Here is a 25,918-nt window from a genome sequence, read left to right as displayed (position 1 = left end):
TTACACAACTGTTTAATACAGAGTGTTAATTAAATAAATTACAGTACAAGACATTAAAATAACTTAGCACTCCTGCACAACCATGTGAAATGATGTGGTAAAATACTTAACGATGTAGAAATATGTTTACACCTTGAGTTAGAAAAAAAGGAAAAAAGGCCAAAACTTCCTTGATCCTGTTAGGCTAACCCATTCCCTTGTATCCATACTGTGGACACACAGGCATTTGGCTCCTATCAACTTTCCTTGTTCCCCATTTCCCTTTGGAAGCTGTTCTGGGAAGAAGAAATAGGCTAGTCTCAGAATTGGGGGGAAAAAAGACACTTAAAAAAATAAAAAGAGAAAGTGTAAAATACTGTTTCAGTTAACCTTTTTTTTTTTTTTTTAATTGGGGAAAAGTATATAGCCACATGATCAGAAACTGAAACCGTCAAAAAGTGCATATGATGAAAATTCTCTGTCCAGTCCCAGGAGACTTAATTAGCTTCTCTTATCTTCTAGATATATATTTTTAGGAAGACATCTACTAAAAGGAACAAAGAAAACATAAGAAAGAGAAAAGAAGGAAGGGAGGGAAGGAAAGAAGGGGAAAAGATATAAAGGGAGAATATGGGGGGAAATTAGAATGAATTTATTCCATAAGGGGTCTAAACAGCCCAAGTTTATTTTAGAATATATGTTAAACATTTGGACCTCAAATGTTCAGCAACTTGCTACTAACTTAACAACACTACTACATGAACATTAAATCATTTACAAATATTTATAAAATATATCAAGATCAAAAGTGAAGATTCTTTTCACTTGAGAACCCTTAATGTATAGGGACTGTGTCATCCAACCCCACATTAGGGTTCCCAGCCTGGCAAGAACTAGTGTACCGAACAATGGAGTAGAAGGTGTGAAATCAAGACTGTCCTGGACATGTGGCTCTGATTGAAACAGCAGTGGGGGTTCAGAACCTTAGAAGCACCCCGCAACCTGGATTTACCCTGTTGGAGAGCATGCCTAAGGCAGCAAGCACCAAATGACAGGCACTGGGTTTCCTTCCTGGCATCATCTTCAGATGTTCGGGACAGGACCATATGTCCTGATCCTCTTTTACAACCATTTTTGGATTGATTTGTCATGAATAAATTGGTTTATATTTACTGCTTGAAGTAAGCCTAAGAATATTACTTCCATGGGTGGGGAGAAGAGAAATCAGTTAATGCAGATAGTCCACAAAAAACACAGCTGGGCCTCTCAGTTGAGGGCAGGTTAGGGTTCTTAGTGTGAGTTTCTCCCTGGGGGTCACCCCCTTTTATTCCATGATGCAAATGTAGAACATTCAAAGGTAGTGTAGTCAAGGGATGAGATTTGATAGAATTGATTTTTACTGCTTCATCAAAGATATTCCGAAGTGAACGGGAGCACTTCTGTGTATGATTAAGCTTGCTAGCTTAAAAATAATTAACAATTTATTTATATGTGAGCTTATAATTAGTTTAAGATGTGTTCTTTTTTACATTAAAAACAACAATAACAGCAACCTTTATTGACCACTCACCACGTGAATGACACTTGGTTAGAAACCCTTAGACATTTTAAAGGATGAGACTAAATGTTTTGGAGAAAAAGCAACATGGGAGCCAGAACAGAAGGAAAGAATTAACTGAAGGATGGCGACAAGGGGGAAAAGAAGGAGACAAGGCCAAGAAGCTGAAGCAGGAATGGAAAGAACAAGAGAACGAGCTATCCTTGAAGCCCGAACAGCATCTGGAGATCTGTTCTTGCCTTATGAACAGGCAAGTGAATGTTTTTCCCATTGGGGAAAAAAAATAGCAGAATTAATCTTTACTAAAAATTTCTTCTTTTATACCTTCAAGCATGTATCTGAGTGGAACTTGTATTTTCCAAGAGTTTATCCGGTCCAACTACGTATCTTTCACCTGCCATCACAATGCCTCAGACTAAGTTGGCTCCATTGTTCTTACGCCTGCAGTGATGACCTCAGTTCAAGATTCAGCAGGTGAAATTAAACCTGCGAGTTCTCCTGATACACGTCTAATGCAGAAACAAAATGACTGCCGTGTTTTTGAGAGAGCCTTTTTCAAAAGAGTTTCTGAGCGGAGTGTTGTACTTCCATCTGATTTTAGTGGGTAGCCCCGAGGATGTGAGCAGTTACTTTTCCTTATTAGTGCTAGTACCTCAGTAGACGAGTCTATTTGCTGAGCCCCCCAGCCCTGGGCAGAAGGAACTAAAGGCAGGAAGATCAAGGCAAGAAGGCCAAATAAACAGACGAGCAGAGCTCTGAGGTTGAAAGCTCTTATTCATTAACTCTGCAAACACTTACTGAGCACTTACTATGGGCAATTTCCCATCAGACATGGGGTGGGGGAGGGGGCACAGTAGACAGACCTTCCTGCCCTCCCGGAGCGCAGGGTTCATCCTCTCCAGAAGGCAGAACACCTGTTATTAACTTTCCCATTATGAGACCAGGAAACTGAGGCACAGGACAGACAGAGCTCTGGATCACAACTGGAGCTCAGCTTTTCTCTCCGAAGATCTAAACAGTTGGCTAATGGAACTCAACTGGCTGTCAAACTTTTCTCTTACTAATTACACAAAGCTGCTTTAAGAAAGTATTCACTTCACCACGGGCTTCTGGTCTGCATCTTTAACATTCAGGAAATGATTTGTGCCCCTATTCCTGTCTTAGAAGAACTAGCCTATTTTTCACCCAACTTTAGAACTGTTATTATTATTAACGCTGGTAATAAATCAGCTTTAAGAAATAATTTGCTGAAATCTTTAAATCCATCTTTCCCTAGAGTTGGTCATATGAAAACTAAGACTGTGAAAAAGCTTTTTTTAATTTTTAATACAAAATGATCAGGCATCCAGGTATTCGCATAAAAAATGCTCCATCTGGACCCTCCTTTGGGGGAACTCTGTGTTCACCTGCCTTTCAAGAAATCTGAATCCTTTCCAAGGAAGAGGAACCCAGAAAGAAAGGCTCTTTTTCCTGAGAGCATTTTCCTTATTCCTTTACTCCTTTCAGCTGTTAGCAGCAGCTGGTGCCCTCAGTGTGCTGAAGTGCTGCCTTGTAAACATTCTCTCTAATACCGCGCATTACTCATAGTTTGAAAATCACTTTGACTTCTGAAACGTAATTATGTTAATGTCAGATGAGTCAGCACGGGGACCACACGCTGCTCCTATGGCAGTCACGCTTCCTGCCAGCCTCTCAGCTCCTGAGGCTTGGGGGGGGGGGGTTGCGGAGGGGCAGAATTTAAAAAGCGAGAAACCCCCTCTCGGGGAGGAGAGAAGAGAAATGAATGCTTATGGCTCAAAGAACGGCTTCAAAGAGTGGCTGATTTCATTTTAGCTGCAACATGAAAGGGAGAGTCGGAATAAAATCGCTAACCCTAGGTTAATCCGTTTACGTGAAGAATAAACAAGAATTTGGCGAGTTTCCTCTAGACGAGCTGTGATTTTCCCGCCGGGATGGGTTGATACAGGTCACTCTGGTGAATACACAGTCATGATGGTATTTCCAGGGCTCCCCTGGGACCTGTTTTCACACCCGTAGGAGGTGATGCTGCGCAGCCCAGGAGGAGCACGGAGGACGCAGGACCATCATCACGGGGCAGCCAGAGGAAATCAGCGGCGGGGGGCTGATTCGCACCGGGACCCCGGGCACTGCCCGGCTCCCCTGGGCCTTTTAGCTTTGGCGATTGCCCACTGGGGAAGCGCGACCCCCCTCAGACTAGAGTTTGCAGCCACTCTCTTGGGCTGTGCTCAGCATCCCTTACAAACTCTCGATTGTTTCCCGTCCCCTAGCTGCTGGGAAATGAAGAGGAACCGAGTAGCACTGGGTTGGAGGTTTTTCGGGGTCTCGGTAACCACACTGCTACCTCCCCCTGCTCTAGTCCTGGTCACAGTCCAGCCCCACAGCAACCCCAGCCGTCCAGTCTCAGCCTGCCTTCCCCCTCCGAACTCAGGAAGTCATTTAAATACATGTTTATGGTGCCTCCCTCCCGAAAAGGCTTCCAGGTTCCTTATCTCACCCATGTCTCATGATAATGCCTATTATATAAGTGGGGAAACAGAGGTCAGGGAAGGGGTGTCCTTGTGCAAGGTCACACAGTGAGGGACAGAGTCACACACTCAGACCGTGGGGCCCTTTCTGCTCTGCCAACAGATAGCCGGGAGTCCATACCTAGAGGACTGGACAATGCCAGTTAGGGTTAAAGGACTCCAAGAGTATATATATTTTTATAGCCATTAAGATTCTTAGTTGGCTGTAATCTACAGAGAGGTAGTGACCTGCCCAAGGTCATGGGCTCAGAAAGTGACAGAAGCTGCCAAACAGGGTTTCCTGACCCCTGATCCAGGGCTTTTTCCCTCTGGCCTCATTATTTCCTCACTCTGGACTTACCCCAGGTTAGACATGGGAAGAGTCTGTTTTCCACAGTTAATCTAGGCATCTACACTGCTGATTAAACAAAAAAAGCATTCTATTGCCAAAGCACAAGGCCCCACAGGAGGCAGAGATGTTGAAGAGAATTTACTGGAAGGAAAGGGTTAACAGCAGTCAGTGGCTTCCCATCATGGTATGACTGATCAATACCCCTGATTAACTACAGCAGTGATCAGTGGTACCCTCAAACCGTGGCTTCATCCAGGCTCATTTCAAAGACATTTCAACATCACCTTCATTTGACCCCACTGTGGTTATGTAACCTATGAGGGGTAAAGTGCCCAATCCAACCTAGAGATTCTTCAGCACCCCCACTCTAGGCCCTCTGATCCCCTTACCCTTGGACCACTCCTTTGGGTGACGTAGAGGTATCACGGGGCTGGTGCATGGAACTCACTTTCCCACTCCTCTCCAGAGTGAGGCTGACCTTGGCCATGCTGGGTATGACCCCCTAGCTAGAGGTTTCCAGACCAAACACCTTTCTGCCATGGCATTTCCCCTGCTTGGCCCCAAAGACAAAGAAAAGTCAAGACTCACATTTTGAAGTGGGTGCCGAAAATCCTTAGGGAGCTGCGGAACACCCTGTTTAGAGGAGGAGTTCTCCTCGGCATGTCTCCCCTTCTGGTCCCATCCAATTTATCCTTGAGGCATGGTTGGTCGAGAAGAGCTAACTCCGCCCTCTGCCCCCCAAAGCAACCAACAGCTGTTACTATATTGAGTGGCAATATGATGTCATATCATAGGTGACTAACTCATCGAGCCTTCTCTGCGAGCCATCAGCTAAATATGACAGACTTCCATCATCCTGACCTTTTCACAGGAGAAAGCTGAGTGAGGGGCTCGAGACTGCCTCTCGGGGCTCAAGTCCATGCCTGGCACTCTGTGGCCAACATCTGTGACCGAGCATGTGAGCACACACATGTCCAGTCCCATACACAGGTGCCCTTCCTGGGAGAAAGTCACTTTCACCCCAGACGACTTTCCTCCACTGGCCTGACTTTGAAACTAGTAGCCATCAGGATGTTTAATAATCAGAGTCATTAAGCAAGGAATTGGAGAGGGGTTTGTATATATTTACTTGTATATCCTAAGTACTGAGTTAGACATTTTACATATAGTTTTTTATTTAATTTTCCAAATGCTCTGAGGAAGACAATACAATCCTGTGGAGTTAGAGAAACTGAGGTCAGAGGGGTTAAGAACTTTCCCAAAGTTGCAGAACTGATCGTGTTGGGGCTCAGACTCCAGCCCAAGTCTCTGTGACCCCAGGATGGACTGAACTCTACATACAGAAGAGTGTCATCAGCTCACTTGAATTTTTTTTAAAAAGACTTTATTTTGTAGAGCAGTTATAGATTTATAGCAAAACTGAGCAGAAAGTACAGAGTTTTTCCCATGTGCCCATTATCCACCCCCACCTACACTCTCCCCAACTTAGATGGACCAGAATGGTGTATTTGTTACAACTGACGAACCTACACTGACATATCATAATCCCCAAAGTCCAGTTTGCATTACAGTTCACTCTTGGGGATGCACATTCTGTGGGTTTGGACAAATGTATGATGACATGTATACATCACTGGATATCATAGAGTAGGTTCACTGCCTTAAAAATCCTCTGTGCTCCCCCAATTCACCTATCTCTCCCTTGTAACCCTTTGCAAGCACTCACATTTTTACTGCCTTCATAGCTTTGTCTTTTCCAGAATGTCATATGATTGGAATCACATAGTATGTAGCCTTTGCAGGTTGGCTCCTTTGACTTAGTGATATGCATTCACTGTTCCTCTGAGTCTTTTCATGGCTCTCTTTATTTATTTTTGGTGCTGAATAATATTCCATTGTCTGGAACTACCACCATTTATCTGTCCATTCACCTGCTGAATCAGTCAGTTCAGTTCAGTCGCTCAGTCGTGTCCGACTCTCTGCGACCCCATGAATTGCAGCACGCCAGGCCTCTCTGTCCATCACCAACTCCCGGAGTCTACCCAAACCCATGTTCATCGAGTCGGTGATGCCATCCAACCATCTCATCCTCTGTCGTCCCCTTCTCCTCTCGCCCCCAATCCTTCCCAGCATTAGGGTCTTTTCCAATGAGTCAACCCTTCGCATGAGGTGGCCAAAGTATTGGAGTTTCAGCTTCAACATCAGACCTTCCAATGAACACCCAGGATTGATCTCTTTTAGGATGGATTGATTGGATCTCCTTGCAGTCCAAGAAACTCTCAAGAGTCTTCTCCAACACCACAGTTCAAAAGCATCAATTCTGCGGCGCTCAGCTTTCTTCACCGTCCAACTCTCACATCCATACATGACCACTGGAAAAACCATAGTCTTGACTAGACGGACTTTTGTTGGCAAAGTAATGTCTCTGCTTTTAAACATGCTATCTAGGTTGGCCATAACCTTCCTTCCAAGTAGTAAGCGTCTTTTAATTTCATGGCTGCAGTCACCATCAGCAGTGATTCTGGAGCCCAAAAAAGTAAAGTCTGACACTGTTTCCACTGTTTCCCCATCTATTTCCCATGGAGTGATGGGACCAGATGCCATGATCCTGCTGAATCACCTAGCTTTTAAAATTTCATTCTACTATGTGTGCGTGCTTAGCCGCTCAGACTCTTTGCAACCCTTTGGACTATAGCCTGCCAGGCTCCTCTGTCCATGGGATTCTCCAGGAAAGACTACTGCAGTGGGTTGCCATTTCCTTCTCCACGGAATCATCTTGACCTAAAAATCGAACCCGAGTCTCCTGTGTCTCCCGTACTGCAGGCAGATTCTTTACCCGCTGAACCATTCATTCTGTTGTGGTTCACATTAAAAACAGAGATAGCCACAGAAATTGGTCATTCTCTCCTGGACCTCATACCTGCCTCCTCACTACTGCCACCCACATGGCACCTGTCGGGGGGTGCCACTTTGGTCTCCCTTGCTATGCATCATTTCCCAGCCTGGGAACCAGCTATTCCTCCAGAACAAGCACTAAGGCAATCCGCGGAGAGCTCATACATGCACATGGCCAAAGCATCTCACATTCCCTTTTCCCTCCAGGCCAGTGTTTACCCTCCAGCCCCCAACACAGTCATTCCTAACATGTCTCACCAGTTACCACATGGGTTTTCTTTTCTTTTTTTAATTCCAACCATCCAACCACCCAAAAGTATTTACTGAGCACCTCCTATATGTCGCTCTTAGATGGAAAGTCTCTAGAGGACACTGAATGTGTTTATGTAAATTTGCATGCAGTCACATCTATCACAGCACCCTCCATGAATAAAGACTTTTTGCTGGGGTGTGTTTGTGTGAGTGTGGAGACAAAAACAAAGGCAAACACAGTGACTAAAAATAAGCCTGTGAGACCATCTGAATTAGCATCATCCAATTATACTTATTACATTTAACATTATAATTAAAAAATTATTGGTATGATTACAATAGAAGCCCTTATATAGCACTTTCTGTGTTTTGGTGTGTTTTTGTTGTTGTTGTTGTTTAGTTGCTAAGTCGTGTCCGACTCATTTGTGACCCTGATGGACTGTAGCTCGCCAGGCTCCTCTGTCCATGAGATTTCCCAGGCAAGGATACTGGAGTGGGTTGCCATTTCCTTCTCCAAGGGGTTTTCCCGACCCACAGATTGAACCCATCTCTCCTGCATTGAGAGAAGGCGATGGCACCCCACTCCAGTACTCTTGCCTGGAAAATCCCATGGACGGAGAAGCCTGGTGGGCTGCAGTCCACAGGGTCGCTAAGAGTCAGACACGACTGAGTGACTTCACTTTCACTTTTCACTTGCACGCATTGGAGAGGGAAATGGCAACCCACTCCAGTGTTCCTGCCTGGAGAATCCCAGGGACGGCGGAGCCTGGTGGGCTGCCTTCTATGGGGTCGCACAGAGTCGGACACGACTGAAGTGACTTAGCCGCAGCAGCTCCTCCATTGGCAGGCGGATTCTTTACCACTGAACCACCAGGGAAGCCCTTTGGTGCTTTTACATAGATGGTAAACCTCCTTGTTACCTGAAAACGCTGTACAAGCTGAAATAAAAATAGATTAAAGAAAGTTTCAAATAAATTCCTGGAGGGCAGATCTATAACACGTTATTAAAGTGGAGTTAGGAATAACCAGGGTGCATTCTTAACGAATGAGGATGACATCACGAAGGGCAAGTGCCATAATCCCGCCCAACCATCTTAGTGGCTCCACTGGAGGCTGGTGCTCAAGTGAGACAGAGCTCAGGGTCAACCCTGCAGCCACTGCTAAGGGGTCATCGAGGACCTGGGTGTACCCAGAGACCCCTGGGCTTCCGCTCTGCTGGGAGCCTGCCAACGGCTCTCTACACCACTACCCCCACTTCCGCCAGGCAAGTAGCTGTGTGTGCCATTCTCTGTTTCTCCCCCACACAAAAGAAGCGCTTTGCTGTGTCTCATCCAGTGAGTCACCGGCACGGTTGGGAACAGACCCAGGATCCCTGCTCCTTTCTTTGCTGGGGCTGTCTGCTGGAGATCACAGTCCTTCCAGGTAAGTGGCCAATTACACTGATGGTTCTTAACAACATTTAATGGGATTTTGGGGGATAGGAAAATGACGGGAAGTAAAGGCTGGGAGATAAAATAATCAAAACCTGAAATGACACACAACATCTTGATTACCGAAGGTTTAAAAATGGCAGTCCAACTCACTGTTGTTCTCATTTCACTGGGAAATGCGCCTAAGTTGGCTCCAATGGTAAAGAATCTGCCTGCAGTGTGGGAGACCCAGATGTGATCCCCGGGTTGGGAAGGTCCGCATGCACATTTATGCTGTTTCACCTGAGACTCTTAACAGAGGTGTGATCTGTGAAAGAAGCAGTGAGCTGCTAATCAAGTGATGCTGCTGCTGCTGCTAAGTCGCTTCAGTCATGTCCGACTCTGTGTGACCCCACAGACGGCAGCCCACCAGGATCCCCCGTCCCTGGGATTCTCCAGGCGAGAAAACTGGAGTCGGTTGCCATTTCTTTCTCCAATGCATGAAAGTGAAAAGCGAAAGTGAAGTCGCTCAGTTGTGTTCGACTCTTAGCGACCCCATGGACTGCAGCCCACCAGGCTTCTCCGTCCATGGGATTTTCCAGGCAAGAGTACTGGAGTGGGGTGCCATTGCCTTCTCTGAATCAAGTGATGAGGACTCTCTAAATAATAGGCCACGTGGCCCCACGCAGGTCACTTCACCTGGACCTCAGTTCCCTAGTTGTAAAACAGGGGCTGGCCTGGTTGGCCTGAAGGTCCCCTACTGCTCTAAGCTTCCATGGCTGCGTGTCCAGCCCCAATACAGAGGGAGAGCCGCTGGCCACAGCTGAGGCTGCCTGTGGTTTTCTCCATCTTCTCCCAAGGCTGCCATGGGAGACACACAAGGTGTTTGGTCAGAGGCTCCAGAAAACCCGGAGAACAGGAAGAGCAGTGGGTAGTGATTCATTACCCTGATGGAGGGGCCAGGAGCAGGGCACACAAAGAAGAGAGCTTGGTGGTGGCTAGAGACTGGGTAAGAGGGGAGAGGGGTCAGTTCTAAACGTCTCTGGGGGGTGAGCCGGGGGAGGAAGGTACCCCTGATAGACTCGGCAGATGCGACCTGAGGAAGGGCTTGTGATGCTCAGCCAAGGACCAGTAACAGCGGCTCACCGCCCACTTTGACTTCCAGTACACAGGCAGCAGTATTTTGCTCAAAACTGTAAGAGGCTGTTTTCTCATTTCGTCTTATCATGATGATGCTGTTTCAATAGGAAATCGCTGCTTTACAAAGAGGAGATTATGATGCAGGAGAAATAAGGTATTTCTTCAGCACTGGGGCAGAACTGGACGCTGGTGTGCCAGACCAGGCAGCATTAAGCGGGATGCCCTCTCTAGTTTCCAGAGAGAAAACAGAAGCAAGGATAGGCAGGCAGGACTGGGACTAGGGTGTGGTGAGTGAGGTGCTAAGAGTGCAAACTTCAAGGAGGTGCCCGCTCTCGGGGCCCCGCAAGCACAGGAAGGGCACCCGAGAGGAAGCGCCTCTTCACTCACCTTACCCTCATCCAGGCCAGGCCCTGAGGGCTCGCCCTCCTGTATCCACAGGCTGGGGTTACTTGTGGGTTACCTGTTCAGAGGCACTGGAATTGCATTAAAGGGGAAAAACTACTCTCCAGGACTCAATACACCCAGAATAAAACATACCTATCACAGCCCGCCTTCATCACCAAAAACACTGACTTGGAGTCCAACTGACTTGGAAGTGACTTTCAGGTTGCTGTTCCTTAAGCTGTGTAACCTAGGGAAACATGCTTAATCCTGCGGTGCCTGGATTTCCTTCCTCATCCGTAAAATGGGGACAATAACAACCACCTCAGAGAGAAGAGCGAATTAGAGAGAGCGGAAGGAAGATAAGGAACAAACCTGCCACACGGTAAACCTCCGTGGACTGTTAGCCCGCTGTGAGATTGTGATCGAGCTCAACGTCGAAGCACGGGGCGGGGTTCCGGCCTCCGGGGCCGTCCACAGGCAACATTAGCCTAACGGAGGGTTGGATACCAGCTCACAAAGTTCACATCCAGAGAGTTTCTTGTTCCAGGTCACATACCTAACAAGAGAATTTGGATACAGTCAAGAAATACTGATAAAAGGGCCAAGGTGGCCCAAGTTGATGAATTATATACAGGCATTCAAACCACAGCCTTTCTCTGTCAGCAGAGGTGTAAGTGAAGGGGTAGGCAGTCAAGGGCCATGGAAAACTTCCTGACTTTTGGGTCAAGAGCAGATTCTGGTTAATCAAGGAGGGCTTCCAGGAGGAGGTTCTGGGGCTTCTGGGGGCCTCCAATGAGGCTCAGTTGCTTTCCTTTTTTTCATTCCTATCTCAGCAATCACCTTCTCTCAGTACAAAGGGATATAAAACGGGCTCCAACTCTACGGGTGGGTGGGCGGGGGTCATCGCCCCACATCTTTCACGATCCGAGGCTTGGTCCCTTTAAGGCATCGAAACTCAGTGAACGTTCTAGGCTGGCCCCGCGGCCTTCCTGAGGCGCGCTGACGTCACCCTTCGGGGAAGCGGCTGACGTCAGCGCGTCCTCTGCGGGTGGGGGCGGGGCCGTGACTCACTCGGGCCGCGCCCCTGGTCCCCGTGTGCCGGGTGCACGTGAGCGCGCCCCGCGCTCGCCTAATTTTAGCTCCGGCAGCCCCTGTGGGGTCGGGCGAGGTAAAGGCCGGCAGAGGGGACGCGGGGGGCTGGAGGCGCGGTTCTGCCGGTTTCTTGCTGCCCAGCCGTCGGTTCTTCTGGAGGGCCGGTCACGGCCCGAGCTGCTGGAGTGCGGGCGATTGCAAGCCCAGTCCTGAGCTTGGCGTAGGCGCTCAGTAAACAGAATCGGGGTTCCCTCCTGGATGCGACTCGGGACTTCCCATAGAGGGCCAGGGTTCTGGAAAGTTCCCTGGGGGCTGAAGTCAGAGCAGGAGCGGGGTTCGGGCGTCAGCCCTCGGTGACCGCCCCGGGCGATCGCCTGGCCTCTCTGAGTGGACCCTGGGATTGGCCGGTGCGGCCCACAGCTGGGGGCGGTCGGGGGGCGGTGCTCAGGGAGGGAAGGTGGCCGGGACTCTCAGTGACAGCGGTAGGGGCTGGTGCCCTCAGTGCTGTGGTGGCCGTCCAGCGGTTGGGCTAAGTACAGAGGCCTCAAGTTGAGGAGGCAGTGGAGATGCTCAAAAACCCAGACGCTCCATCCCGAGCCCCGGGAGTACCCAGGTGACCTTCCAGGAATCAGTTGAAAGCTTCATTTTAAAGAAAGCAGTGCCCGACACTTTGTGAAATTGATACTCTCCTGTTCTTTGGGAGGTGGGGGACCGACGTGATGGACATGAGTTTGAGTAAGCTCAGGAGTTCGTGATGGACAGGGAAGCCTGGCGTGCTGCAGTCCATGGGGTTGCAGAGTCGGACACGACTGAGGGACTGAACTGAACTGGGGGGTAGTTCTGGAAAGAGGCTCTGTCATCATAAAGTGAATAGCAATTTTGACTTTACCTAGTGGTCTGGCTGTTCCTCAGTGGACCTGCATTCTTGTTGGCGCGGCATCTGCAGATTTCACAGGGATTGTCTCTTGTTCAATCGCCAAGTCGCAAGTCGTGTCTGACTCTTTGAGACCCTGTGGACTGCAGCACGCCAGGCTTCCCTGCGTCCTTCACCATCTTCTGGAGTTTGTAGGAAGCTTGTAAAACAATATTCAAGGTTCCTTTGACCTTGTTAGGTGAAGGGTCTTAGATGTTACAAAAGAATATTAAATAGAATGATAAACTGGAAATGTCAAATGGTGGTAGTGGAACTTTTTCTAATTGTTGGATCATTCAAATTTACATATCAAGTTGTTGAATGCTATGACCTTAAAAAAAAAAACTTTGCATATGTCCTTTTCTTAGAAAGAAATGGTGGAAAGTTCAGTTCAGTCACTCGGTTGTGTCCGATTCTTTGCGACCCCATGAATTGCAGCACACCAGGCCTCCCTGTCCATCACCAACTCCCGGAGTTTACCCAAACCCATGTCCATCGAGTCGGTGATGCCCTCCAGCCATCTCATCCTCTGTCGTCCCCTTCTCCTCCTGCCCCCAATCCTTCCCAGCATTAGGGTCTTTTCCAGTGAGTCAACTCTTCACATGAGGTGGCCAAAGTATTGGAGTTTCAGCTTCAGCATCAGTCCTTCCAATGAACACCCAGGACTGATCTCCTTTAGGATGGACTGTTTGGATCTCCTTGCAGTCCAAGGGACTCAAGAGTCTTCTCCAACACCACAGTTCAAAAGCATCAATTCTTCGGCGCTCAGCTTTCTTCACCATCCAGCTCTCACATCCATACATGACCACTGGAAAAACCACAGCCTTGACTAGACGGACTTTTGTTGGCAGAGTAATGTCTCTGCTTTTCAATATGCTATCTAGGTTGGCCATAACCTTCCTTCCAAGGAGTAAGCGTCTTTTAATTTCATGGCTGCAATCACCATCTGCAGTGATTTTGGAGCCCCCAAAATTAAAGTCTGACACTGTTTCCACTGTTTCCCCATCTATTTCCCGTGAGGTGATGGGGCCAGATGCCATGATCTTAGTTTTCTGAATGTTGAGCTTTAAGCCAACTTTTTCACTCTCCTCTTTCACTTTCATCAAGAGGCTCTTTAGTTGTTCTTTGCTTTAGTTGTGAAATAAAGGTAGCCTTGAGGATTGTAACATGAATGAGTGACAAATCTGTAAATCAGATATGTAATTTTCATTTTTTCCCCCAAGAAATACCACATTGGCTTTGGTAAGTTGGAGATTTTTTCAGATATAAATATGGAAACTGCAAGAGTGTTTATTCCCATTCACTATCCATCTTAACAGTTTAGAAGGGACTAGCAGTTTACAGTCTTCACAACTGAATACATCCAGAAGTATGCATAGTGTTTTATATTGTTCTTCTAGCAACAGAAGGTTCTTTGTCCTAATTTTGGACGGCTGCTACCACATATTCCTCAATGGTGCCTATTTGGGACTTCAGTTGAGCAGGTGTCAGTGTTGATGAATCATGGTCTCAGACTGAGCTAATTTCCCTTTGTGTGAGGTTATTGTTGTGTGTGTATATAATATATAAGAACCTGAACGTCAAGTTTTTCATGTTCAGAAGTTAAGATTATTAGTCCAGAAACTGAGTTCTTGCTTTAAAAATACTTCACCTTGAAATGGGCCATGTGCATCCTGAAGACAGCCTGTTAGTGTTTCTCTGAGGTCTTCTTTGCCCCCACATTGTCCTTGCTTTCTTTGAGTCATCTGTTCTTCAGTTCCCTGTGCCCTGATTGTTCACTTACTGGTTTGATTCTCCTGCTAGACTAAACTCCTGGGCCCACGAAATAGTGTCTGTCTTTGTATCTCTGGCATCTAGAATAGGGCTGGCATGTAGTAAGACCTACATTGGTGGTGTTTTGTTTCACTGAACAAACGTGAGTTTTCCAAATCAAATTGCACATTTTGGGAAGGGAGAGTTTTGTTTTTTTAATAGCTGAGAGGATGTGGCGATGGACCTATATTGCTGTTGTAGAGCAATCAGCTCCTTTCTTTTCCAGGTCCGCTCTAACCTCTCCCCTAGTACCACCACCACCACCCATGAGCAAGAAGCCAAGGAAAATAAAACCAACAACCAGACTCTACATCATTTTGGGATCTCAATAGTTTGCTGTACTTTTAGAGTCATGATGATAGAACCTTGGCTGTCCTGGCCAGAATTAATCCACACACTGGCATTAGTCAGGTTCTTTTCACAGAGGAGTTGGGAATTTTAGGACCATCTTAAAAAAATGGGAATTTTAGGACCTCTGCTGTCACTGTGGACAGTTAAGACTGGTTGGTGAATGGAATGTTTACATTTGAAATAGAATGGGTTTCTGCACAATGATGTTTAATGCTTACCCCGAGAAAGGATTTAAGAATATAAAATGAAGATAATGTACTTATTCTCTTCCTTAAACTGGTCAAAGGGAGGGGATTTTTACAGTAAAGTTTTACTAGCCAAAACTCTTAGCAAACTGGAATTGATGTCAGACACTGAATTTTACAGAAGGCTGACGGCAAAATAAGTTGCTATCGGAGATTTCATTTTGAAAATACATACACAGTACATAACAGTGATTACTAATATTTTCTGTAATAACTCAGTACCTCAGCAACATTCGAAATCAGATGTTCCACACTTTTACACTGGCTATGTTTAAGTCAAGAAAGGGTGATGTATATTTGGAAGATTTTCTAACAAGATTTTAATTAGGGTTTTAGAAAGTGGTTCAGCTGAATTTTGCCATACAAAGAGTTACATGAGAGGGATGAAACAGAAAAGTAGCTTTTTGTTGAAAACAGAAGAGAAGAAGGGACTCTCTGCTGGCGACGAGGTAAAATTTTAACAGTTCCTACTCACTTTCCTACCATCCTTCTCACCGAGAATACATCTTCAGGCCCTGTTTTACCTGTATTTTTTCCTCAAAAGAGAGTCTTCTATAATAGTAATAAAAATAAAATGGACAACAGCTTTCAGTTACTGAGCACTGTGTGTCAGACACTGTGCTCAATGCTTCATGAAGTTCTTTCAGCTAATCTTTGTTACAATCCTGTGCTAAATGGATGTTTAATTATTTCCATTTTATAGGCTCAGGGACGTTAAAGGGCTTACTTAAGGTCATATAGCTATTAAGAAACAACTGTGATTTGAACCGAGGTTGTATTAGGGTTCTCTGAAGAAACAGAACCAATAGGATGTGTGTGTGTGTGTGTGTGTGTGTGTAAAATATATGTTGTTGGTCAGTTGGTGAGTCGTGTCCAACTCTTTGCAACCCATGGACTGCAGCACAGCAGGCTTCCCTGTCCTCCACTCACTCCCAGAGTTTGCTCATATTCATGTCCATTGAGTCGGATGCTGTCTAACCATCTCATCCTCTGCCACTCCCTTCTCCCTTTGACTTCAATCTTTCCCAGCATCAGGGTCTTTTCAATGAGTTGTCTCTTCGCATCAGGTGGCCAAAGTATCGGAGCTTCAGCATCAGTCCTTCCAACGAATATTCTGGGTTGATTTCCTTTAAGATTGACTGGTTTGAGCTCCTTGCAGTCTAAGGGACTCTCAAGAGTCTTCTCCAAACATACATGTGTAATATATATGCAGGTGCAGAGTCACTTCAGTTATGTTTGACTCTTTGCGACCCTTTGGACTGTATAGCCCGCCAGGCTCCTCTGTCCATGGGATTCTCCAGCTAAGAATACTGGAGTGGGTTGCCGTGTCCTTCTCCAGAGGATCTTCCCAAACCAGGGATCAAACCTGTGCCTCTTTATGTCTCCTGCATTGGCAGATGGGTTCTTTACCACTAGCGCCACCTGGGAAGCCCGGGTAATATATATATAACATATACATATATTGAGAGATTTAGTATAAGGATATAAGGAATTGGCTCATGGCAAGTCCCCAAATCTGCAGGGTGAGTTGGCAATCTGGAGACCCAAGAGAGCCAAAAGTATCATTCCATTCTGGGTCCAAAAGGCAGGAAAAAGCTGATGTTCCAGTTTGAAGGCCATGAGGCAGAAGAATTCCCTTTTACTCTGAAGCAAGTCAGCCTTTTTGTTTCTTCAGGCCTTCAACTGATTGAGGGCCATCTACATCACACAGGGCAATCTGCTTTACTCGTCTGCCAATTCAAGGGTTAATCTCTTCCCAAAGCCCCCTCAAAGAAACACCCAGGATAATATTTGATCAAATAGCTGGTTAATAAGTTGTTATTCAGATCCATTTGATTTCCAAAGCCCTTGCTTTTAATGTTATTTCACAATGTCTCCCTCCCGCTCTAGGTTTCACAAAGCTGCTTTAACCCTGAGTCTTTCCCCCCTCACCTGGAATCCCTGTCACAATCCCTGCCCCTCTTTACTAGATAAACACACCCAATTAGTGCAGGTGTTTGAATATCACTCACCAACTCAGAATCCTTTTCCGAAGAGCACGTGCGACACAACCATTTGCTTCCTTAGAAGAACTTCCCAGCCTTCAAATTACACTCCAAGCTTTCTGATTCTCTCTGCACGGAACCTTCAAACTAACTCCCACCACACTAGCAAGTCTTACCTGACTCCAGGTTCATCCTCTTCCCCGGCGTCTTTAAAGACACCAAGCCCTGGTGGTGCAGCCCAGCGAGCCCTTGAGCTTCCCTTCTCTCAGCCACCTCCTTCGGACCAACCTTTCTTATCGTTGACTCTTGTCTGCCGTCACTGTCACTGTCATTTTGGTTCTCTAACCTCTCTGCCTCTCCCCCCAAAAGAAGGCACCGTCACCGCAGGCGTTTCACTTGGTCAAATTCAGTCTTGTGAACCCACAGCCCGCAGATTGGATATTTAAAAGTATTTCCATGATCTATTATATGTACTTTTAATAAATACTGTTTATAAAATTTATCGTGCTGAAAAGAATAAAAACATTAATTTTGGCCTGATTGGCACTATTCTGCATCCTAGGACACTTTATACAGTTTTCATGGATATTGTTATGCTAGTTTTCCCTCACTTGTTCATGAATAGTCTTAGAAGCATTTGTGTTTGGCTTTTTTTAGTTTTGCATTAGCTTTATTCAAATATAATTCACATACCTTTCAACTTATCCACTTTCAAAGGGTAGGCATTACTAGTTTTAATACATTCATAGAGTTGAGCAACAGTCACCAGGATTCATTAATTTTAGTACATTTTCATCACTGTCTCAAAAAACCTTGCATCCATTCCCTCTAAACCCTCCATCTGTGGGCAGCTGTTTTCTAAAGTGGCTGTACTAGCTTATAATCCCACCAGAATTTTATGAGATTCTAATTTCTCCATGTCCTTACCAACACTTGCTAGTCAGAACATTTGTTTTTAGCAAGTTAATTGTCCTTTAATATACAGAGCATGGTCCTTCCTAAAAAGTAGTAGTTTCTCAGAGGTATTTATGCCGTATTTCATTGTTATTCAAGATAAAAACATTAGAACACATTTTTAATGGAAAAAATCAGATTTTTATTGATATTTAAGAGATATGGACAAGCCTGACAAGTTTTTAAAAACTGAAAATTTTAAGATAGATTTTGGAAGAAGAGCTTCTTTGAGAGAGGACACTTGTTAACAGATAGTTGTCACATATTTTCACTTAAGGGATATTTCATTCTTCCAAAAGTTAATTGACCAAGCACAATGCACTTAAAGGGTATTTTTATCAAAGCCACAAATAAAAATATTGATACATCCTTCTCCCATATTTGAAAAAAATCAAGTATGTATGTTTTGATTGACAAATGACATCTGCCACAAGTATATTACTTTAATCAAGGTAAGAGAATTCCTCTTCCTGTTACAGTCTATTCTAGGGTTTCCAGAGCTTGGAATTACATTACTCCTCCTAATTTAAATTGACTTGGTGGTCTTTGGTATGTCTGGGAGAATAAAAACAGAGGGTATTAAAGTAGGAATCATAAAACTCTGAGAAGTCTGATGTGTAGTTGTGTACTATTTCACAAGCAAATTCCAGTGGCAAGGGAATGACTTTGGTCTCTAAAGCAATTCTGAGGCTAGGTCCTTTGTAAATGGTTTCTTGGGTATATTTGTTTCTAGTGAAGCCTTAGTAAAGAAGAAACATCACTTATTTACCCTTTCTTGTGGGTTTTTTTTTTTTTTAATACTTATTTATTTAGTTGAGCCAAGTCTTAGTTACGGCACACGGGATCTTCAGTCTTCATTGCAGCATGCAGGATCTGCAGGCGCAGCATGTGGGCTCCAGTTCCCTGACCAGGGATTCAACCCCGGTCCCCTGCATTGGGAGCAGAGTCTTAGCCACTGGACCATCAGGGAAGTCCCTCCTGTGTTCTTAATAGTGTTTTGTTTTTGTGTTTTTCTTTTTAACCCAGTTTTGTTTGGAAATAATCATTTCTTTTTCTTTGCCTTTCTTGGAAGCTGAGCTACCATTATGTTTTAGAATGCAATTGAATCTATCAAGGAATGAAGCTAGCTGGTAATTCTTTGTCCTTAACTGTTATATGAGGGGTTTTCAGCATACTATGTAAGCAGAATTTATGGTAGTATTCTAGAAGTTTAAATCTTTGAAATTTTTAACAGACTTAGATTGTTATTTTCTGAGATTTTTTTTTTAATAGCATTGCTTTAACAGCATTATGGTTATAATAAATGTTTTGCAATCCAAATCCTTATTTCTTAAAATACAATATTTTAATATCCCATTTAAAAATATTGGTATATTTTTTGAATTATATTGGATTATTAGCATTATAAATAAATACCAAAAAGTTACTAGCCCTCCTTCATTTGTAAAATTGATTTTGTACCTATATTGTAGATTGTACTTTAAATTTTATTTTATTTTAGTTGGCTAGTTAAGAGTTCAACCTTTTTAAAAAATCAGGTGTACTTAGGTAATTTACATGCAGTAAAATTCATCCTTTTAGGTATAAAATTATAAGAATTTTGTAAAACACAGTTATTTAATCACTCCCACAATAAAGGCATAACATTTCCACTACTCTAGAAAGCTCACTTACGCCTCTTTGTAGTCAATCCTTTCCCTGAAAATAGAATTCTATATTAAATTAATGAAACAATACTTTAAAAAAACATACCTGGTACACTGGTTTGGGGGCCATTATTATTGTAACTGGATAATGACTTTAGTGGGAAGGAAGATGTAATTGGAATAAACCAAATTTTGAATATATGACTCTAAAGTGATTGGCTAGAAGTGTTCCAAACAAAACATAAAGCAAAAGATTGATTTTATTGTGTTTTATTCATCTCCCTGATATATGTTTACTTTTTTCACCCTATGTCCATCTCACCAAGTGTCTCAATATGCCGAAATCCTTAAGACATTTTCTTTTGCTAGCTTGGGTTTTAATCTATTCAGTGAATATTAGAAGTGGAATATTATTTCTGCTCTCCTGAAATAAACAACTTATTGGAAAGGACCGTGTCATTTTTATTTGTTCATTCCCATCTCTTCCATAGAAAAGAAGCTGAAATATTTGTTAAATAGTGAATGAAATTTTCCTTTAACTTGGATGATTTCAAGCTGAGCAGAGAGTGATCTGAGAATGACTTGGATTTTCTCAAGTAAATATTGAAAGTATTGTTAATACTAGGTTAAAATGTAAAACTCAGCTAAAGACATAGATGGTAGCGTTGGATCTAAATTTGAATACTGCCTTTATCATTTAATTGTGGAACTTCAGGCAAATTCATTTCTCATAATATCAGTTTTTCTATCTACAAAAATCACAATGAAAAATGAAACAAAATACATGTCTCATTAGAACTCTATGAGGAGGAACTTGAGATTAAAACCCTTGGCACAGTGTCTTGCTCATAGCCCAAGTCTTTAAAAAAGCTTTTTATGTAAATCAACTATGAAGTATAGTTGATTTACAAAATTGTGTCAGTTTCAGGTGTACAATGAGGGATTCAGCTCTCTCTCTCTCTATATATATATATATGTATAGATACAGCTTTCATATATATATATATATATATACGTATATATATGAAAAACTGAAAGATGCTCAGTCGTGTCTGACTATTTGCAATGGCATGGACTGTAGCCCGCCAGGCTCCTCTGTCCATGGCATTCCCCAGGCAGGAACACTGGAGTGGGTAGCCATTCCCTTCTTCAGGGTATCATTCTGACCCAGGGATCAAACCTGGGTCTCCTGCATTGCAGGTGGATTCTTTACCATCTGAGCCACCAGGGAAGCCAATATATATATACTTTTCAGATTCTTTTTCAAATTCTTTTCCATTATAGGTTATTACAAGATATTGAATACAGTTCCCTCTGCTATACAGTAGGTCTTTGTGGATTATCTATTTTATATGTAGTAGTATCTGTTATTCCCAAACTCCTCTAATTTATCCCTCACCCACCTTTCCCTGTGTAACCATGTTTGTTTTCTATGTGAGTCTATTTCTGTTTTTAAATAAGTTCGTTTGTATCATATTTTAAATTCCACATATAAGTGATATCATATGTTATTTGTCTTTGACTTAGTATGATTATCTCTAGGTTCATCCATGTTGCTGCAAATGGCACTATTTCATTATTTTTACAGCTGAGTCATATTCCATTGTGTATATGTGCATATAGTATTAGTCACTCAGTCATGTCTGACTCTTTGTGATCCCATAGACAGTAGCCTGTCAGGCTCCTCTGTCCATGGAATTTTCCAGGCAAGAATACTGGAATGGGTAGTCATTCCCTTCTTCAGGGAATCTTCCCAACCCAGGGGTTGAACCCAGGTCTCCCACACTAAAGGCAGATTCTTTACCATCTGGGCCACCAGGGAAGCCCCTGTGTGCATAGGTGTGTGTGTGTGTATATATATATATATATATCATGTCTTCTTTATCCATTCATCTGTTGATGGACATTTAGGCTGCTTCCATGTCTTGGCTATGAACATGGCTGCTATAAACATTGGGGGTACATGTATCTTTTCAAATTAGAGTTTTTGTCTTTTCTGGATATATGCTCAGGAGTAGGATTGCTGGATCATATAGTAAATCTAATTTTAGTTTTTTAATTAATCTCCATACGGTTTTCCATAGTGACTGCACCAACTTACATTCCCACCAACAGTGTAGAAGGGTCCCTTTTCTCCACACCCTCTCCAGGACTTACTGTTTGTAGACTTTTTGATGATGTCCATTCTGACTGGTGTGAGGTGATACCACACATAGTTTTGACTTGCATTTCTCTAATAATTAGCAATGTTGGGCCCACATGTAGAGGAGAGAATTGTCTTTAAGAACGCAGATGCAGGTGGCTGGAGCTGGCCTATGGGCTCGAGGGAATAATTAACTCTCCTAATTTGTCTTTTGCAAGCTTTAGGAGTTGGTGATGGACAGGGAAGCCTGGCATGCTGTGGTCCCTGGGGTCGCAAAGAGTCGGACACGACTGAGCGACTGAACTGAACTGACTGAATTTGTCTTTTGGTTAATTACAGGCCTTCATTTTTTTTTTTCTCAGAAGAAAGCCAAAGGGAAAACGTGCTCAGCTGCAAGTTGCATAATGTCTTTAAGATAAAAAAAGGAGTTGTCTCCCAAATGACTTGTTGCCGATCTTATGAAAGGATCCTTTGCTCTTAATTTTGCAATAGAGTACTGTGTTTCATGTGACTGTTTCTTATAGTATACCTATGGCTCCAAACAGTTATTAAATAAAGACAGTTCTGGAAGGACTAAATAATGTTTTCTGAGGTGAACCAAGGGCATGTGAACGGCTCGTCAGGTTACATTAATTGGTTCCCCATTAAATTTCCTAGGAGGCTAGGAGGAAGTTGGCAGGTTAGTTCGTTAGCTCTTTTATCCTGAACAATTTAACTCTTGGCCTGTACTGCCTCCTCGATGCAAAATACACTCTTTTAACTTCACTTACCCTCCTTCAGAGGCAGTTTAGCAAGTCTCTGGTTACTAGAGCACATTCATCTGGAGTTCATGTCCCACATCAAATGGTTCTTCAAAGTATGCCTTTTACCTTATTTTCTGAGCAAAATTTTGGTGAATACAATTTCCTCTAATGCATCACATTCCCAATAATGTCTTAGAACCTTTAGACTGGATCTTATGGCCTACTCATCAATCTGACTCTAAAGACAGTCTAGATAGAAAATTTTCTGATGGCCCTGTTCCTGCAACAGGTAATATTCAGGTTATTATATCTCTCAACCAATCTTCCATTTATTTATTTGAGCATTTATTTCCTGTAGTTGGGGCTTATATTAATAATTAAGATTGCATTTAGTTAGAAGCTACAAAGTTTGAACAGCTAACTAGAATTTTCAGTTATCTGTCACGTATTATCCCCTAACCGCTGCTGAGAATTTACTGTACCAACTCTATTGTTCTTGATTTGGAAAAATTTAACCCTTTATCTTTTCATTTGATATTATTTTCCATTAATGATCATTCTTAATGAAAAATCAAGTGCAATTTTTATAATGCATTGAGTGATTGCCAGTATTTTAAAAAGATTGTTTGTTTATTTTATTTTTGGTTGCACTGGGTCTTCTGTGCTCCACGAGGGATTTCTCTAGTTGTGGCGAGCACAGGCTTCTCATTGCGGTGACTTCTCTTGTTGCGGAGCACAGACTCTAGGCGCACAGGCTTTAGTTGTTGCAGCTCACAGGCTCAGTAGTGGAGGCATGTGGGCACTAGGGCGCTCAGACTTCACTAGTTGTGGCACATGGGCTTAGTTGCTCCATGGCACATGGAATCTTCCTGGACCAGGGATCGAACAGTGTCCCCTATGTTGGCAGGCAGACTCTTTACTGCTGAGCCACCAATTTCTTCCAGTCACTGGCAGATCCAGTGATTGCCTTTCTTTAACCTATAGTTCACTAGTTGTCGACTAAGCATTAGGAAGAAATATATTTTTTATTTATTTTATTTTATCTCTGTGCTCAGTCGTGTCTGACTCTTTGCTACCCCATGGACTGTATCTCGCCAGGCTCCTCTGTCCATGGAATTTTCCAGGCAAGAATATTGGACTGGCTTGCCATTTCTTACTCCAGGGGGATCTTCTCGACCCAGGGATCAAACCTGTGTCTCCTATACTGGCAGGTGGATTCTTTACCACTGTGCCACCTGGGAAGGCCCTAAAGTATAGTTAATTTACAATGTTGTGTTAGTTTCTGGTGGACAGCAAAATGATTCAGTTATATACACACACATATTCATAGATATACATGTATACATATTTTCTCTTTCATATTCTTTTGCTTTATAGTTTATTATAAGATATTGAATATAGTTCCCTGTGCTATACAGTAGGACCTCATTGTTTATTTTTACATAGTACTTTACATCTGCCCATCCAAAACTCCTAATATATCTCCTTTCCCCATTGGTAACCATAAATTTATTTTCTATGTCTATGAGTCAATTTCTGTTTTATACATAAGTTTATTTGTATCATATTTTAGATTTCCTGTTGTTGTTGTTGTTCAGTCTCTCAGTCATGTCTGACTCTTTGCTACTCCATGGACTGCAGCCCGCCAGGATTCCCTGTCCTTCACTGTCTCTCAGAGTTTGCTCAAACTTATGTCCATTGAGTCAATGATGCCATCCAATCATCTCATCCTCTGTCACCCCCTTCTCCATCTACTCTCAATCTTTCCTAGCATTAGGGTCTTTTCTAATGAGTCAACTCTTCACATCAGATGGCCAAAGAATTGGAGCTTCAACTTCAGCATCAGTCCTTCCAATGAGTATTCAGGATTGGTTTCCTTTAGGATTGACTGGTTTGATCTCCTTGCTGTCCAAGGGACTCTCAAAAGTCTCCAGCACGGACACGACGAATGATTTTCACTTTTCTTTGAGAAAGGAATGAAAACTGACATTTTCCAGTCCTGTGGCCACTGATGAGTTTTCCAAATTTGCTGGCATATTGAGTGCAGCACTCTAACAACATTGTCTTTTAGGATTTGAAATAGCTCAACTGGAATTCCATCACCTCTACTAGCTTTGTTTGTAGTGATGTTTCCTAAGGCCCACTTGGCTTCACATTCTAGGAAGTCTGATTCTAGGTGAGTGATCACACCATTGTGGTTATCCAGGTCATTAAGACCTTTTTTGTACAGTTCTTTTGTGTATTCTTGCCACCTCTTTTTAATCTCTTCTGCTTCTGTTAGGTCCTTACTGTTTCTGTCCTTTATTGAGCCCATTTTTGCATGAAATGTTCCCTTGGTATCTCTAATTTTCTTGAAGAGATCTCTAGTCTTTCCCCATTCTATTGTTTTCCTTTATTTCTTTGCATTGTTCACTGAGGAATTCTTTCTTATCCCTCCTTGCTATTCTTCCAGTTCAGCTCAGTCACTCAGTCGTGTCCAACTCTTTGTGACCCCATGGTATGCAGCATGCCAGGCTTCCCTGTCGATCACCAACTCCCGGAGCTTACTCAAACTCATGTCCATTGCATCGGTGATGCCATCCAACCGTCTCATCCTCTGGCGTCCCCTTCTCCTCCCGCCTTCATTCTTTCCCAGCATCAGGGCCTTTCCAAGGAGTCACTTCTTCGCATCAGGTGGCCAAAGTATTGGAGTTTCAGCTTCAGCATCAGTCCTTCCAATGTATATTCAGGACTGATTTCCTTTAGGATGGACTGGTTGGATCTCCTTGCAATCCAAGGGACTCTCAAAAGTCTTCTCCAACACCACAGTTCAAAAATATCAGTTCTTCAGTGCTCAGCTTTCTTTATAGTCCAACTCTTACATCCATACATGACTACTGGAAAAACCATAGCCTTGACTAGACAGACCTTTGTTGGCAAAGTAATGTCTCTGCTTTTTAATATGCTGTCTAGGTTGGTCATAACTTTTCTTCCAAGGAGTAAGTGTCTTTTAATTTCATGGCTGCAGTCACCATCTGCAGTGATTTTGGAGCCCAAAAAAATCAAGTTTCTCACTGTTTCCACTGTTTCCCCATCTATTTGCCATGAAGTGATGGGACCGGATGCCATGATCTTAGTTTTCTGAATGTTGAGTTTTAAGCCAACTTTTTTTTTTTTTTTTGCTATTCTTTGGAACTCTGCATTCAGATGGATATATCTTTCCCTTTTATCCCTTGCCTTTTGCTTCTCTTTTTTTCAACTATTTGTAAAGCCTCCTCAGACAACTGCTTTGTCTTCCTGCATTTCTTTTTCTTTGAGATGGTTTTGGCCACTACCTCCTGTACAGTGTTACAAACCTCCATCCATAGTTCTTCTGCCTCTATAATGGCTCACTGCAAAACAAGTGCTGAATGCTATTTTTACTTTTTATCTTTTTTTTTTTTTTTGGTAAAAATGAAAATGCCCTTTGGATTTCTTTAGGTTAGTAAAAAACAAGTACTAATGTAAGTCTTTAATAAAAGCAAAATTGTGTAAAGCAAATTTCAAAAAGTAGGGGATACT

The 25,918-nt window shown here is 43.4% G+C and overlaps 1 protein-coding gene across 2 annotated transcripts in view; it reads right to left on the bottom strand.

The window, feature by feature from the left end:
- Nucleotides 1-6,277: 6,277 nt before the first annotated feature.
- Nucleotides 6,278-25,918, bottom strand: part of LOC145506083 (uncharacterized) — an 81,662-nt gene continuing 62,021 nt past the window's right edge. The window contains exons 3-4 of one of the 2 annotated variants that reach the window (XR_014053528.1): nt 10,867-11,050; nt 6,278-6,935 (exon numbers count right to left, since the gene is read on the bottom strand). The gene's annotated coding sequence lies outside the window, so the exon portion shown is untranslated. Of the gene's footprint in view, nt 7,268-10,866; nt 11,051-25,918 lie in introns of both variants that reach the window. The other variant, XR_014053529.1, reaches the window with a different exon arrangement.

This window comes from Giraffa tippelskirchi, chromosome 5 (genome assembly GCF_054371585.1).
Source record: "Giraffa tippelskirchi isolate mGirTip1 chromosome 5, T2T-mGirTip1v1.2.pri, whole genome shotgun sequence".
NCBI lineage: Eukaryota > Metazoa > Chordata > Mammalia > Artiodactyla > Giraffidae > Giraffa > Giraffa tippelskirchi.
This window is presented reverse-complemented; position numbering and strand designations above follow the sequence as displayed.